The sequence below is a fragment of the Pseudoliparis swirei genome, chromosome 21 (assembly GCF_029220125.1).
Source record: "Pseudoliparis swirei isolate HS2019 ecotype Mariana Trench chromosome 21, NWPU_hadal_v1, whole genome shotgun sequence".
NCBI lineage: Eukaryota > Metazoa > Chordata > Actinopteri > Perciformes > Liparidae > Pseudoliparis > Pseudoliparis swirei.
This window is the reverse complement of record NC_079408.1, coordinates 10,071,992-10,089,654: the sequence shown is the minus strand read 5'-3', so window position 1 is coordinate 10,089,654 and position 17,663 is coordinate 10,071,992. Positions and strand designations below refer to the sequence as shown.

The following is a 17,663-nucleotide window of genomic DNA, read 5'->3' as shown; positions in this document are numbered from 1 at the left end:
CCTATGCCTGAGGCTCATCTTGCATCATCTCCCAGTCTGCCAGCACCACTAGCTATCTCGTGGCCCTGAATCCCACCGTCTAAAAAAAAAATGCAAAAAGGAGAAGAATGGTATTGCCATACAATTCACGAGTGTGAACCAGTTGTGCTGCGAGGATGCTTTTTCAAACCGCCGATCATATTGAATAATGGGTCGAATGTGCTGCGATCACTGCAGGTCCACTTCTCTGTTTCTGCTCTGTACCACGTTGCCCTCCCCAGCAAATGGCTGGAGTTACCGATCCAATAAAGTGTGTGTGGAGAATGCAAAGCGACAAAACATGAACTAAAGCGCCCTAATGAGATATTGATTGCCCACACTGATGTTTACACTTTTGCCTGCCCTATACTCTGCAAAGCCTACCAATAGAATTGGCCATCTGTTCAGGCAAATTCTGAGCTCTGCTATGCAATTAAAGTATAGCCGATGTTTGAATTAATTAACTGTAAGTTTTGATACGTACTTTAAGGCAGCTGGTGTAAGTACCATCCAGAATAAATACATTTGCACACACTTGTGTATAATCCCTGTGCTCAAAGCGGACCAAAACAACTGAAAATATGAGTGAATATGCATAATTTTAAGTAGCTCTATGACTCCACAGAAGCATTCTCACACATCACAGGCTGCAACTACCCAAATCAAATGGAAATGCATGATTACCTTTGCATTGAAAATGCGGAAGGTTATGTTTTGATCGCCGTGTATTTAATTATTTATTTATTTGTATGCGTGTTATTCGCTTAAGTAAAAAAGTATTAAACCGAATCGCGTGAAATTTGGTGGGATGATTGGTTATTATCCGGGGACCATTTGATTAGATTTTGGGATCGATCGGGTCAAAGGTCAAGGTCATGAAAAAGGTCAAAATCTTCTTGAATCGCATGAAATTTGGTGGGATGATTGGTTATTATCCGGAGACCATTTGATTCGATTTTGGGATCGATCGGGTCAAAGGTCATGGTCAAGGTCATGAAAAGGTCAACATCTTCTTTTTACCATAGCGTGGTCAATTTATATCCAATTGGCATGCAACTAATGCCAAAATGTTCATAACTCAATGCCCAATCTTGTGATATGCGAAGGTATGCGCTCTACCGAGTGCCCATTCTAGTTTTAGGCCGTTTTGACAATTTGGAAGACTCAAAGGCTACGAGCAAAAAAACAGTTTCTCCTTGAGAGAGGAGGCTGAGAAAACCTCAGCAATTACATCTTGGCCCCCATCCTCCCTCCTTGTTTTCTTCTTACTGCTCAGCAGCAAATGGTCCAATTTTTCTGTGCTCAATTAAAATGTGTATTAATTGTGAAAAAGCCCCAGGGACTCAAATCATTCGGATAGTATTCATTAGCCATGGCTTATATTTTACAGTCAGTGTATGCAAAACAACAACAAAAAAGATTGAAACTTCTTTTTGTTCTAAACAACAAAGGATTGCTCATCCCTAGCTCCCTGTTGTTTGCGCAATGGCCCCCGCCGCTTAAAGTAAGGGCTGAGAGCTCCCATATAATGAACCTAGGAAGCAACTCTTCCTGCTAAATCAATAGTGACGAGCTCCTTTAAAACTCTCAACTTTGAGCCTTTGATGCCCGAGAATATATTACCGCCGTTAACCAGGGCTCCCGTCCAGGCAATAAGCATGCAGCTCACTCTTTAGGCTTCCTCTGCCTCTTTCCACACACAGACTTGCATCATTACTATTACAATTAATGTGGACACCATATCTGTAGTCTACAAGTTGCTTTATTTATCACGCTGATCATTCCCACTCAGCAACTTCATCAAATGTTACAGTTTCATTAGGGGTCATCGATAAATCCGTGCTCCGGGCGTGTCAGAAAAGGAGCTGCTGGGGAAGGTTCAACGTGTGTAATGCCGATGTGTGTGATGCTCGTGTGCATCCTGAGCAAAAAAAAACCTCACCCTGCAACTCCCTCTAAACCATACAATGTACAACGTCACAAAGCTTTGAATATTAATTTAAACCAGCTTTACACATTGATTGCGATGGTAAAATACTCATTTTGAAGACACGTCACCCTCACACGTGGAGTCACAAAAATGCAAGAATTAAAGTTTTGGCCCTGAGAACTCCACAAAGCATCAAAGCAGGTATGATTTAAAATACATCCTGCCATAGGCTGCCTTCTGCTATATGCTCACATTCACAGTCACACTAAATTGCTGTGGCTGACAGGTGCCAGGTTTAAGTGTTTGGACCTATGTGTGTGTGTGTGTGTGTGTTATGCTAGATAGCCGTCACTGTCACATCCTAGGCCATAATCACATATGCACCGGGCTTCTTAAGTACATTCCCCCTTTCTGTACAGCCTTGAATTTTCAAATGTGAGGAATTAAGTTTGAAGCCAAATGAAAGGATCCTCGCCTCACTGTCCGCCATTAACTAATTGGCGGCATTGGGCGCACAGTGAGGACTGGGGGAAAAAAATGAAAGAAACAGTCCTCTTTAGAGCATGAGAGCGTACTAAAAGTCTGAGCAAGACAAGCTGTCAATGAAGAGACACTTCCCATGCATCTCCTCTCACATTGCTGCGTTGATTTGATGATGCAGAGCATTAAACGGAGGACTGGATCACTTTTATGCAGAAACGGATGTTAATTTTAGCAACAAAATGCTGGACACATCTGACACTGCCATATGAAAAATGTAAATATTCCTCTCAATCAACCCTGTGTGTGTGTTTGTGTGTGTGAAGCGTCACACCTACAGTACAAAGTGGTAACACACCCATATGTATCATGCATAGATTATAGCTCAGTTAGATTGTCAGACATCTTTGCCTGCGCGTTCATGCATTAAAATAGCATGCGTCTATGTAGGTTACATATTTAAACAGATATGTGCAGCTCATGGCCTGTGGATTACATAAAGGGGTGCCAGGCCCCAGGAGTCATACGTGTGAGATTACGTCTGTGCTGCAGAGCCCTTAAGTGTAAAACTATGATATGATTTGATCTCATGTGGGAGGACACAGCAGCTGAAAGCTATTTTTACAGATTATAACTGTGAATAAGGTTTAGAAAAGAATATACTGTGTGTACGTTTAAGCACCCAAAAATAAAATCCACGGTTGATTTATGTTTTTTTTTTGAGTTGCATTTGAATAGTTGCTGTTTTTTCTTAGTGTTATAGGTTAGAGGCATTTAATTTCAAATAAAATGTGGTGGGTGTTTTTGTTAAATTATTTTCTTAGATCTTTTAAGATCAAATAAGTTTTCTACTAAAAAGACAACTTCATGAGCAAATCAGTCAAACATTTTCCTCAAGTGATTGCAATAATTGATCAAGTAATTGCAGATCCAATGCTTTATTATCTTTAAATATTGGAGCATTATCAGAAAAGCTGCCCCACGGTACATCCTATAATCTACATGTCCCTCTACAACCATGCAGAGGATTAGCTGGGTTTAATACCACCACATGGAAGGCTGTCACAGCATCACAGATCAACTGTACACAAGCTGGAAACGTTTTGTGTGTTAAAACTGGTGTTTCTGAGGCCTCTATTCATGCCACACACGACTAATGAGGCTTTAATTAAACATTACTTACTTTTGCATTATTAGCTGTTAAAGTGATTTGTTTTCCTTCAGACAGCTTTGTGTCTGACACAAAGGTTCTCGACCCCGACAGTCACTCCTTCTCTTGCTCATTGCTAGCCTCTCTGAAAAGTATCAGTACACAAAGACTGATCGCCATTTATGACCATTTAGAAATCAATCAAATATTAATAGTAAGGTGAATTTTAAAGTAACAGAATAGATAAATTCATTTATTTTGTGTTTGTATGTCACAGCAGAGATAGTCTAACTTTCAATTCCTTGTTACATTTGTCAAAATACTTGATCAAAGACATCGCTGAGAATCAATTGAGAATGTCCCATAATGCAATTGTTGTTTGTGAACTGAGGTTTGCACTTTTCAGGAATTCTGATGATAAACACACGAGGAATATGCTAAACCGGTGTCTTTAATGCTCTTCAAAAGTTGTTTATTGTTACAGCTGTACCTGTCATTTTCCTCATAGACAGCGACGCTGTAAATTGGCAATTCCAAAATGTCAGTTATCAGAGCAGGAATTATATGTGTCAGAGGATTGCAAAGTACAGATGGCTTTGGAAGAACACACGGCTCTCGAATGAGTTGAAGTGTGGCCTTTAAGAAATAAGATTCTATTGGAAAGAGCCCGGACAGTTCGCTACCAGACTTTTCTTCAGCTATACCTGGACTAATGGACAGCCATTTTAATTACACCATAATTTCCATACATAATGTTTCCCATATATATATATATATATATATATATATATATATATATATATATACATCCAGTCATATACTAGAGTTAGGTGCCATTGCTACTTATAGTCTACACTGGTTGCCTGGCAACAACTATCGAATAAGTCCCTACGTCAAGGACAAAAAACGTAGGTTTCTAGCTTGACATCGAGCATTTGTGTATAATTTGTAAAAATGAGAGTTACAATGTGTTCATTCATGAGCTTTAGACGTACTGAGAGGTGTTGCTCTCCGTAACAAAGTTTAATGCTAAGCTAGGCTAATGTTAAGTTGTAATAGTTTATTTTGATAACATCTGCAGAGGTCTTATGTTTTAAATTAATACATATAGAAAGATATTATAATAGAAAATATTAGGGAGAATATTGATATTGTTATTAATGTATTATGAAGCATAGGGGTAATGTTTACTCTATGCAAATGTAAATGGCAAGAATTAATGTATCTTGCATGAGAGTGACTGTATGTTAGTATTATAGATTGATGAGGCCGGTTGAATTCCGTCAAGTGACTTACAATAACAAGGGACTTTTATTATGAAAGTGACTTTAATGCGGACAATAACAAGACGGGACTCTTATTGTGAAAATACTTGTTTAGCGACTTGACGAGTGACGTTTTGACCGGGGCCAGTGAGATTGAGTATGAAACTCCGTGGATGAGGGAAATCGGGTCTCTTCTACAGGTATCTCCGAGGCCGCAAGGCTGAGGGGGCGGAGGCGCCGGGAGCCGAGGAAGAGCGCCTTGAATGTTTGTTTTAAACTTCCTGCCATTAAATGTTGATAACTTAATTCACGCACGTCCAGAAGCCTGTTTTCCATCATCTGCGAAGTGCCCAGTTTCAGAACTACTTTACACTAATCTACTGCCAACTCGAGCTTCACCTCTAAAGAACAAACATGAGAGACCTCATCATCTGACGGGTGGAAAGACCATACGTGTATTCCTTGAAATGTCTATTCCTGATTCATCTATTCTACAGACTCGGCATAAACTCCCCGATGACTCTCATGTCAGGACTCCAGCTCTCTCGGAACATGCTGCTCTTTTTGCAACAGCGAATGCTTCATTCTCTGACAATGAAAAGCATGTTCTCTGCCACATGTTATGTGTGGAGGACATTTGCCTCCAGTCAGAGAACGTTCTGTTCTGGTTCCTAACGCCCTTCACCGAGACTATTGTTTTTGTTCTTTTGAAATAAATACTATAGAGGTCCTCACCCCGCTCAAGACTTGCCATCTCCACATTTATCACACTGGCCTGGGTTGTTCTAGCTCTAAGTAGCCAGATCCTCACTTTGTCACGTCTCATCCATTTCCAGTCAAAAAAATGTTAAATGTAGGTGTGGGAAAATCTCTGGTGCCAAACATTGCAGAATAAATGTTTCTGAATAACATGTCCCCTCATACCTCATGCTGAATACACCCCACCACTCCACCGAAAAAAGAATAATAACTTTACCGGACACAACACACACACACACACACACACACACATACACCTCTTGACTGAAAAGAACAGGAGCAGCACAATCAGCAAAGCCATTTTTAAAGAGCCTCTTCCCCTCTCCATCAGAATGGAATTAGCACAGCACTCAGCGATTTAGGGGCGGGAAGCAGCCAGAAAAATGGGGGCACATGGCAGAAGGAAAAAAAACGTCTTCAGGTCAGTGAAGTGGTGGTAGGTGGAGAAAGAGAGGGAGAGGGAGAACAAAAAAAGGGAGTAGAACTGTGTCTCCCCATCTCTCTCCGCCACCTAATCAGGGAGACAACGTGATGTCGGTCCGAGCGTTTGTTATTTCAGCTAATCCCTCATCACGGCATTTCATCAGGGTTGGCATTCGGCTGCCTGTATTAATTAGATGTTCGAATGGACACGGCGCTAATAACTGACACGCGGCAGAAAATGAGAAATGGTCCTCGCGGCCGTATCCTCTCGCCGGCCTCCTCCTCCCTTTGTCAGCGCAGGTACCTCTGTGCTTGAAACACTGCGTTGTGTTTACCTGCGCCAGATTTCATTTATTGATGATTCAGGCGCTTTCGAGCGCCAGTGGCGGTAATGGACTGTCTGCACTTTGGGAGATAAGTGTGTTCCGGCGCAATAGTTTGGACTTGTTCGGGAAATTCCTCACCTTCCGTCTCCTTTTCTATTTTTTATCTCGGTTTCCCTTCCCAAAAAAAAATGTCCGCGGCTCTCTCCTTTTCTTTTATCCCACATTTCTCCTCATGTTTGCTCCCATTCACCCTCTCTCCATCTCACCTGTCTTTCTAAAAAAAAAATGCAGACATTCCCGGAGGAGAGTAAGAACCCCTATCTCTCGTTTGCACACTCTCCTCCACTTTTTCATCTGCTCTCTCCCCAACTCCCCCTCCCTCTCTCCCCCCCTCCCTCCCTCCCTCCCGTCATCATCCACATCAACACCAGGTGAATCGCCCACTCCCTAATATTCATTCACAGTTTCCCGTTCTCTTCCTGAGTGCCTTCCTCTTTCTCTGGCCGCGTTTTGATCTCGCTCTACCGGTTTCGGTTTACACATACTTTAATATTCTGTCCTCTATCCCACGGCTGCCTCTCGACATTTTGTATCTCCTCCCTGCCTTCCTCCTTCCCTTTCCCCTCCCCTCCCTTCCTGTGACGTGACTTTCTCTTTAGCATTCTGTCAATCACGGCCAAGTGTACGCTGGCTGCTCTTCACTCAGTCACCGGGCTCAAATCAGCTGCACTCGGGGTCGGCACGATGTCTCTGACCTCCCCGTCTTCTCCGATGTGATTGTGGCTTTCCGTATCTCAAGCTCAAACAACCTCTTCTCATTTGTTACTCCTTCTATTTCCTTTTTTTTGTGCTTCTGTTTCCTTCACTCCATTGCTCTCCTTCCTTCTCTTTTCCCCTGGTGGTGCTCTCTTTAAGATGTAATCCTTTATCAGACAAGGCATGTTGACTAAGAACACATTCTTATTTACCGGAACAGCTTCGGGGAGTAGTTGCCGAGAGAGAAAAGGTCACACCTGGGAAATGGGCCCGTCACTGTGCTGTTTGCCACCAGCTTGGAGCAGTCGGAGTGCCTTGCTAAAGGGCCCTTGCCTGAACTTGAAAGACTTCTCCGGACATATATCCATTTTCTGCTTTCCTTTCTACTTCACCCGCCCGGCTTTGCTTCAATCTTTCCCTCGACCACTTCTCATATTCCTCTATCCATCCTCTCCGTCGCCTTTACATTTCCTTCTTCTCTCTGCTCTACCCATCTGTCGCTGACTGTCACACATCAGGAGTGTGTCAGCGAGAATATGTCAGAACGCCGTCTGGTCACTGAAGTTTTTATTTTTTTAACCCTTTTTTGTTGTATCCCTCTCCTTCCTCTCCTGCCACCCGCCCTCCCTCTATGCCATAGTAAACAACTGATTATGCCGTTGAGTTATTCCATCAGTTTGTTTTTTCTCTCCTAATGGCTCTTGTCATGGTGCAGAGCTGAATATTGAGGCGCTCGCAGATCCCCATTGTAACAGTGCCTTTATCTTTCAACTTCCAAATCCCAGAAGCTCCTTAAGTCTTCTCTTCGGAGAGTCAGTACCAAAACCTCTGTCAATTTACCAGACAGCCAAGTCGTCATTATTTTGTACTTACTGGCATAATCTGAATATCAATAACATTTGACCCTTGCATAAGCATCTCTTGCGGAGAAGGACAGGAATACTCTGTGTGTGCACACACAAGCGCTCACACACTCACACTCATTTATTTAGATGTTTTCATTTACCTATTTACTTTCCTCTCTCCAAGCGATGATTCCAAGGGAGCGAATGCTCAATAATATTCAAATGTTGTCCTATTTACAAAGGCTGGAGAGTCCCTCTCCCACTGCCGTCACATGTTTGTTATGTGATATAAAAAGAAAGGCGGCGGCAACTCCAGAGACCTTATCCTCAGATATTATGCGCCAAGTGGAATCTTTTTATAGCGAGAGTAAACACATTAGTTTGCCGCATTAAAAATCTGCTCATAATGTCGACGATTGTAATGTTTTCGGACGAAGTGTAAATGTGCCACGTCTTTGTTCACGAGAGGCGGCGGACGCTTCGGTGTTTGATGTCTAGGGTGAGGGGTAGTATGTGTTTGAGGAGTACAGCAGGACTCGTGTGGACCTATGCAAAGTCCTGTGTGCAAATGAGCGCGTCGGGGGGAGTGTGTCTGTGTGTGTGTGTGTGTGTGTGTGTGTGTTGCCGGCCGTGCTGCCAGCCGGCTGATATCTCCGTGAGTCAGACGGGCAGGGGAGCTGGCGAGGCACGCTGATCGTTTGAAGTGCTATTCTCTCCCGGAAGTTCGATCTGCCCGGATACAAATTTGTCATGTTGTTCCACCTTTCTGATTCCGGTAATGGCAGGAGGAGGGGGAGATGGGGGGGTGGGGTTAGGGCAAAGTGTTTGAGAGGAAGGCTATTTGTTCCCAATTACTTTTGGACATCTCAATAAACACACACTTGTGAGAAACAGAGCGGCAAATGTAACTAAGGCATTTGTTTGGCCTCGCTGTAAAATCATTTGATATCATCTCTCCCCTCTCGGTTTGGGACGGAGCCAAGCAGTTGTTTTGAGTCCAATTCTCGACAGGACATATTTCATCTTCTATTCTCCCAGCCCTTTGGCTAAAGATTGTTCTGCATTTTGGCAATTCTCTTTTCTTTTTTATCAATCATGCTCTAAATCTGCCTATCATTCATTTTTGCTCCGTCTCACCAGATCCTCCCTCGGAAACCTGATATATGTCTTCGCACCTCCTGATCATCTCATTCTCATCTCTACACATTTTCCCTACTGATTCCCCCTCCCTCATCCATCTCTCACACACACACACCCTCTATCAAACAATATCTACCCATGGGTTGCAGGCAATGCCGGTGGAAGCTCTTGTCGTTCCATCTAAATTGAATACCTTTTCTTCCATTGGTTAATTAAAGCCACTCTCTCTCTCTCTCTCTCTCTTTCTCTCGCTCTCTCATTATGAACACGACTCCTGTGAGATCTATCGAATCCCATAGACAGGAAGTACAAAGTGAGGTTGCAAGGGGAAGGTTTAAGGAGAGAGGGAGAGAGACATATGTTGTAATGGAGAGAGGGAGGAAGGAGAGAGAAAGCATATTGTATAGAGACAGAGAGCCTCAAGTGTGATTCCGCTATTGTTACTCATCCCCTCCTTTTTGCAAGAGAGCTCATGTCATGAGTATTTAAAGTGCTCTCCATTCCGTTGTTCTCCTTTAATCCTGTTAGATAATTCTCTTCCTCCTCCCTCCTCCCTCCTGCGTCTTTCTTTTCCATTTCTCTTCCTTCCTCCTCCGCTCCCTGCTGCCCACTCAGCAAACGGCGAGTCTTATGCTCTCTGCCAAAAAAAAAAAGGAGGCTTGAGTCGAGTGTGCCTGAACAAGGTAAGGAAAGGGGGAGAGGAAATGAGGGGGGGGGGGATGATGACAAAGATGTGGTTGTACTGGTGAGCATTAAAGAAATATGCTGGCCTTTGGGGCTTCATTTGTTGTGAGGAGGGATTGAGCGTGGACAGGAGCCAGTGAGTTGTGAACTTGAGATGCATACGCACAGCACACGGGATGGAGTCTGGGTTGATTTCTAAACACATGCGAGGCAGAGGGAATTGTAGAATTCAAAATAATAATAATCGATAATAATTAATTTACATCGCACTTTTGAAGACACTCAAATACACTTTACATGTTACATATCATACACAGCTACGGGGAGCAATTCAGAGTTAAGTATCTTGCTCAAGGACACATTGCGGGAATTGAACCCCCTGGTTTTTAAGGCAGCCCAGCTAATCACTGACCCACAGTCGCCCCAATGAAAGAAAGTCTACCAAACGCAGAGCGGCTCTGAGTGTGTGGTAATACACACATCTCTGCCAGTTGTCCAAACACACACTCATGGAGACACACACAACTCCCAGAAGAGTCCGGACTTACAACTTCATTGTGTTAGCCTCCACTTCCCATCCTCTGCATCCGTGGTGATTCGACCTGGTTTCGCTTGTATACCAAAAACATACGTGAGGCAACGTTTCAAACCTGCAACGCCAGCAGCACTTACCGGAGCCGCTTCACCTAGAGAGAAATACATTTCCCACAAGCCCCCATCCCCAGCCCATCATTTACATGAGGACAATTACAAATGAAGGAGTGGTAGAGCAGCATCCTGGCCCTGTAGTTCATCTGCCAAGACGAGGTAGCCACTTAGCGGAGGTAAGGTGGGGCAGCCACAGTTCCTGCAGCTTTTTTCTTTTTTGTTCTTCTTTTTTTTTATGGAAAAGAAATGGGTCACGCCAGCGGAGGGAGGATTTGCTGGACCAATAGCACGGCCTAGTGGCGAAGACTGTGCACTGCGTGAAAGGGTTGTGCTGTGAACTTGAGTCTGTTTGAGGAGAATTCAGTGAAATCCAACAACCCTTATTCTCAGCCATCACTGAAAGTGGATGATTCTCTTTGATACATGGTGCTAGCATGTATGCAGCGTTATCATTACCGCTTACCTCAACAAGCTTAACTTCTCATTCACACTCCAACCACCCAATTTACTTCCAGATCCCACTCTTCCTCTCACATGCCATCTAAATGATTTCAGCCCAAAGAGGATGCAGGAGGGGCAGCCACTTGTGCCGAGAATAATTTGCATGACCCAAAAATGCCCTGCCTCTCTTCTGGCTCCATAAATCAAAGGGATTGAAAGAATCCCCCAAATGCCTCCATTCTTTGTCCTCAAAGGTGATAAATTGATCCTTGGCTTGCTAATAAGCAAAGGCACAGGGCAGACCAAAGTTCCAAAATATTTATGCGGCGAAAAGTGGATTTATAGAGCAGGAAATGTGAGAGATCTGAAGAACAAAATCTATTTACTTCATCCGCTCTCCCAGAGATTTGAGATGGGAACTCCTATGGGAAACCTGGGGGTGTGAGCCTCGAAGAAGTAATACATCAGGACAATAGAAATAGACTATCTGTCATGGAGGCAATGAATGCAATGGAATTATCTGGTTTTGATTGATGAACATGTGTTTCCACTCACAATAGAATATCAATCCACGTGAATATGCCCGCTGCGTTTGGATGGGTCACAATTCAACAGAACTTTGAGTAGATTGTGTTCCCCGCCGCTGCCGCCCCCCTTTCATTAAATCTGATTTTATAACAGCAGATTGCTGAAAATCGATAAGATGGACACTTAAGCATTCTCAGGTTTGTCAGCGGTCTCACCAAATAAAGAAGGAGGCAACAACGTGGAAGGCAATCCGACAGCTTTCCTTTGCCCGGCATGTGAGAAACCTTTTAAGGCAACTCAAGCAGTCATCTTAATAACGTGAGGTGGTACGGTGACAGGGAAAGCGGCCTTTTAAGAAGATGATCAATGCTATCATCTTCGCCAACGCTGCCTGGAAAAAAAGGGTACAGAAGAGAGAGGCGTAGAGTTTCCTAATCGGAGCTACCCTCCTTTCCGTTCTCTTCGTGTCATTCTCCCACTTTAGCCGTAATGTGTTTTCCCTCTTCCCGCCCTCCTCTGCATGGATCTTCCAGTTTCATTCTCAGTTTTCATCATCTCATCTTATCGTTTACCCTCTGCCCTCTCGGTGTCTTCATCCTTCACTGCTTCCTTCGTTTTCTGCTGCACCTGCTCTGACTTTGTGCCTACCACACATTATCTCACTCACTCCCCTCTCTGCACTGGCAGTGTGCTTATCCTGTTGCGTTGATGAGATATCTGAACGATTAACGTTATGCATGCAGAGCAGATTATGAGAGCCTTTAGGGAGCGGCAGTTTCAGCATGATGGAAAGTTTCCAGCGTGATACAAAACTCTGCTGATAAGAGGGCTTTGCAGACGGCAGGGAAAGGTAGCATGCAAGGATGCCTGCACGCACCGCCGCAGCATTCCACTTTCTTCATTCTGATGGAAACACGGACAAGGAAATTTGATCGGTTTACAAATAATCAAAAGTACTCTCTATGCTTTAAAGGAGTAGCAATTAAATTAAGTTTCAACGTCAAATTGCTAACACATGGATATTAAAGCAGCATGAGGTGATTTTCGAATGTGTATCTTTGAGTTTGGACGGGAACATTTCTCACCCAGACAGCTCACACGGCAAATGTGATATCGCGTCAACAGCAGCCTGACAACTGCAAACAAATGCAAATGGGTGTAAAATATCAAACCTCCTCCAAACCTGACGAATATATATCTTTTTTGGGGCCCGCATGACGCCAATTCTGAACAGACATATGATGCACCATATAACTAATTCCATCTGCGTCTGACAGTGACGCTACCCGGTTTCCTCCCAGGCAGCTGTTGGCACGGAGAGTGAGGGAGGAAGGCAGATCGCTTCCCGAGTGCTCATTTCTAGCTGGCTTGTTTCGGCACAGCGCACCAGAGCTGACGAGCTGAGCACAGAGTTTTTGACACAATGGTGTCAAACACCAGAAGACTGTGATGTTCAGCTCACACGAGCGAATAGCATCGCACCTGCTGGCAACACTCAGACACGGACACACACTGGCGTCTTATCGAGCCTGTGTGGCAATTAGTGTGTTTGGGGGCGTGCTGTGAACCCTAATGGCACATTTGCTTTACGTTGTGTCATTAAAGAGCTTTTTTTAGGGAGCTGTCACTCGATTTGAAGTGCTGAAACAATTTGCGAAGAGGAATCGTTTTTTGGAATCAGACGGTGGTGTTGTTTAATTCTGATGAATCGTATGACTTCGGTAACTTAATACCTCAGGAAGTTGCAACACTTAACAGGAACAAGCAGCAAGGTGAAGCCAGGCTAGCAGCTGATCTGTTCTTAGCTACTGCGGGATGTAAGAGTGGCTGTCTTCAGAGTTTTGTTTCAACTCATGTTCCTGGAAATTATTTAACAGATGTGATCCTCACAGTTATTAAAATGCAATGCTGTGTCAGCGCTAAAATGAAGTCTTTTCCTCCGTTTCCAGTCAAATTTTAATCAAGCATCTGTCTAGCAGTTGGTGTCAAAGCTGCACAATTTATATATATATTTGTATGTTTTTCTAATGACCCTTGTAGGGATGAACCCACAGCAAATCAAACCCTCCAGCTTCCTCCGGCTCTACAGAGTGCTTCAGCATCATCGAGTGTGGGCATTAAGCAAGTTAAAGAGTTGCGGAGGCCAAAACGGAAGTAAAAAAGAATTTTGAAAATTAGACTATCATGCCACCGGGAGGCCAGAAGGACGCCTGTCAATGCTGATGTGTCCTTGTGTGTGCAGGGTGTGTACATAGTTGAATGTTTGCTACCCATTCAGACTTAATGAAATATTGTCATGATGAGTATTGAATGATGTGTGTCATCAGGCTGCAATTGCGTGGTTGAGATTCTATTTTGTCACGTTTTTGCTTCAAAAGTATGGACAACTTCGGTTCTACCCCAACTTTTATAGGTATTCATCAGTCAATACCAGTGGCGGGCCGTGGGCCTGGGGCCTGGGCCTTCAGTGAGGTCCTACACAGTCCCACCCGAATTAATCCACCTCTTATTACTATCATTATGATGCCATGGCTCTTGACCAGGGCTCAATACGTCGATCACGGCGTAGTATTGGTAGATCGCATGACATAAAAAAAATTGGCCCGCCCCCGTCATTTTCTCTATAGCACGTCTTTGTTCATTTATTAAACTAAACAGCCGTCTGATGTTGATCGTATCTACACAACAGCATGTCATTTCTCTCGGCTCTCCGTCTCGCCCGCTGCAGAATGCGCGCATCGGGACGGAGAAAATGAAGAAAAAAAGTCACTTGCACTCGTTTGTTCACTAAACAGGGCATTGTCGCACCCAAAGCAGATTTCAGGTATATGCTCGACCAAATCGACATCTTCTCCTCCTTCCGCCATTGTGGGTTGAAAAAACAGCTTCGTAGTCCGCAAATTAATTCCTTTATCAAATTCAGTTTCCTAGTTCTGAGGTTTTGCATCTACCTGCCCATAGGACCCGCCTCTCAATATTGGTAATCCAATCAAAAGACCTGCAGCACTCCGCCTGCTAGCTGGCTCCTGTGCCGCTTCCGGGGCCTTCGAGAAGGCCTAGAGGAGCCAACTCTAAAGCTGATTGGTTGACACAACATTGTCATTCCCATTCACTTGAAGCTACCAGCGCCTTCAATGTTGATTCTGAAGGCCTAAGGGCAGATGTTAGCCCCCTGGCAACACACGATGGCTGAATATGATTGGATAAAAGATCTAACATAAAGACCAGCCCTCCAAATCTCAACCTGGCGCTGGCAGCAGCGCAACCAAGAGGAACGCTATGAAATTAAGAGAATAACTCTTACTCTGGGAAATAATTGAATACATATTTGTGGGGAAATATATTTAGAAAAAAATATATATTCTGATGATGTTTAGGCCAGCAGAGAAGGCCTTGCTGGCCCTGACGGCCCGCCACTGGTCAATACCAGGCTCTACTTGTGACTGGACAAGATTTTAGTTGACACTTCTACGGTATCTACAGGCCCGAGGCCGGTTTTATTGTGGTCTGGCAATAAATATAGACATATCCCTCCACAGGCCATTTACCATGCTGTCCATACAAGCACGATGGCGCCATAACTCACGTCCTTTGTCAGCAGCAACGTGTGTAGTAAATTACCATTAATGACTGTGTGGGATCTTCCAAGCATTTAATCACAGCATAAACACAAACTAACTTTTTTTCCTCTTCTTTTTTGTAAAGCTCCCAGTTGACTGGCATTTTTAGAAGTCATATATGGTATAAGTAATATCTTCTCCCCCACATCCTTGTGGTTTTATGAGTGGAGCCGGTGTCTGTTAGTTACTGTTCATGGGCAGGTCATAAACAGGGGATTTATGTCTGAAGTGAATCCAGGAATGCTGATGCTGGTGTCAGAGAGCAGAGATACTGTCTGCTTTGACTCATTCAATGGAATCTGTAAAGTCCACAACTAAATGTCCTAACGTATGCGCTTTACAGAATGTGCTCACACAGACGCGGAGCTACCATAACTGGCAGTCAGAAGATATAGAATAGCATAACAGATGGCTGCAATATACTGTAACTTTGCTCCTTGTGACACTGATAGCAGATTTCACATTCTTCCCCATCTTACATCACATTTTAAATCTTAGTGCAGTAAGTGTGTTGCCGGCATCAAAGTTAGTCGTCAAAGTAAAACAAACTTCCATTAACTCTCAGTTTTTCAGTTATGTCTGCACTTTTGGAAAATAGTATTTACCACAAACACAAACAATCTCCGGTTTTTATTCACAAAACACCAGCGAATGATATATTACATCAATTACTGCACCACCTAATTTTTCTTAGAGCAGTTATCTGGACAATCAAGCCACTATTGTTAAGTTATGGGCATTGTAATGACAGGGGACCATTAGCATAGCTTCTTGGGTGGCCATGGCCGTGTTTCTCTAAATCATTAAGTTAATTATACAAGCTAATTAATCAGTAGGCCTATGCTTGGAATGGTCTGCGTGAGCAGACGCTGCTCTTTGTTGGCTTGCATAATGAAAGGAGTCCATTTTCAGATGGGGTAAATAAAGAAGGGGAGGGAAAAAGAAACTCTGATCTCAAAAGTAAACACATGTTGTTTTTTTGCATATCAAGTGGGATTGCAGATGCAAAAAGCCAAGCTAGATTCACATTAGTAGTGTGCTTTGAAGATGCACACTCCATGGAGGCAGCAGATAGGAGAGGTAGCGTGTGCAATGGTGTCCGGCATCCAATTATCAGTGTCGTTGTCATGCAAGGCAAACACAGACGGGGGACCTGTCGATCACTGGCGACACCGTGCCGTTTGAGGCTCGTCCAAAAGAATCCAAGCATGTGCTCCTCTTCGGTGAAGGAGGCGAGCTCTGTTCTTGGAAATTCACAAGGTTGTTTTAAAGAACGAGGAGGACCTTTGTGCTCCTCGGACATCATTTGTAGGGTTCCTTGCCAGACATCCATCTCAACCAGCCCATGTATGTGCACTGTATGGTTTACACTAGGCGCGTATGTGTATACTTGTGTGTGTGTGTGTGTGTGTGTGTGTGTGTGTGTGCGTATGTCAGGTGCATATTCATGCTGCCTTGCACATAACTAAGGGTGCATTCGAGAGACACTGTCAAAAAGTATTACCTCGAAGCAGACATATCCCAACCTGTCTTTGGCATGTGGTGGATACACTGTCAGCGCTCATGAGGAGAGTCTATTTTTAGCAGCTCTCATTATGCACATCGGAGAATCACCTCCTCAAAGCATGTTTACGAACCCTAATGGGAGTATGATGAGGACAAAAGCGACGCAGAGTGGTCACAGGGTGTGTTCATCTCCATCTGTCTCAACATGTGATGAAGTATGCAGCGGTACAGCACAATGGTCCATGTGTTTGGTTGTGAATGGACAATAACACAATGCACTCCAGCATGACGCCCTCTGACCTCTCTCTCTCTTTCTCCTCCAGGGAGATTCTGAGGAGTTATCTTCTTCCATCACTCTGGTCCGAGGCAGCAATCGCAAATCGTTATTTCCAAACGGGTAAGATATATATCAAAAAATACCTTCCTCGAGATTGTATTATTCAATAAAGTACTCCATCTATGACAATCACTGCTGGAAATGTTCAAATGTCAATGCAGCCACACAAAAAATCAACAAGGTAATAATGTCAACCGGTAAAAATCAAATTAGGGGTCAAACAACTAAACGTGTTTAATATTGACGGATTTATTGAAAGAACCCTTGATCTGTTTATAAAATGAATTCAGTCACTGTAAATTAGTTTGGCTTGAAAGCCTGACATTTATTTATTTGATCTGCAAGAAATCTCATGCTTGGCAAACAAGTTACGTTTGATTCCCTTTTTTTGACCCAGAACAGTAAATGCCCTTTTCACTCGCTATGTTTACAATATTATACCATGAATTGTCATTTTATATTCACATTTTTTAACTGACTATCATTCTCCTCGCATATTCACAGTACGCCTCCTGCTGGAGTTGTTGTTTGAATAGCTGGTGAGGCTCTGTGCAGCGTAGTCACACATAAAGCATGCTAATGGTGCCCTCTGGAGTACAGGAGTCTCTACTGCTGCTCTGCTGTTTCTACAACAGATCTGTTTCCACATTAGGACCGTGCGCATCAGACACCCATTCCAACTTCTCACTGCATTTGGATGACCGACAGGCGGAGGCCGAAGCACACGAGCAAACACAAAGGGGGCGACGGCGAGAGGCTCACTGGGAAACATCCGCAATAAGACAGTTATTACCGTGTGACTCAAAC

At 43.7% G+C, this 17,663-nt stretch overlaps 1 protein-coding gene across 4 annotated transcripts in view; it reads left to right on the top strand.

The window, feature by feature from the left end:
- LOC130211454 (receptor-type tyrosine-protein phosphatase delta-like) overlaps positions 1–17,663 on the top strand; it is a 255,394-nt gene that overhangs the window by 29,214 nt on the left and 208,517 nt on the right. For all 4 annotated transcript variants that reach the window (XM_056442153.1, XM_056442151.1, XM_056442152.1 and 1 more), the window contains exon 2: positions 16,843–16,916. The gene's annotated coding sequence lies outside the window, so the exon portion shown is untranslated. The remainder of the gene's footprint in view (positions 1–16,842; positions 16,917–17,663) is intronic.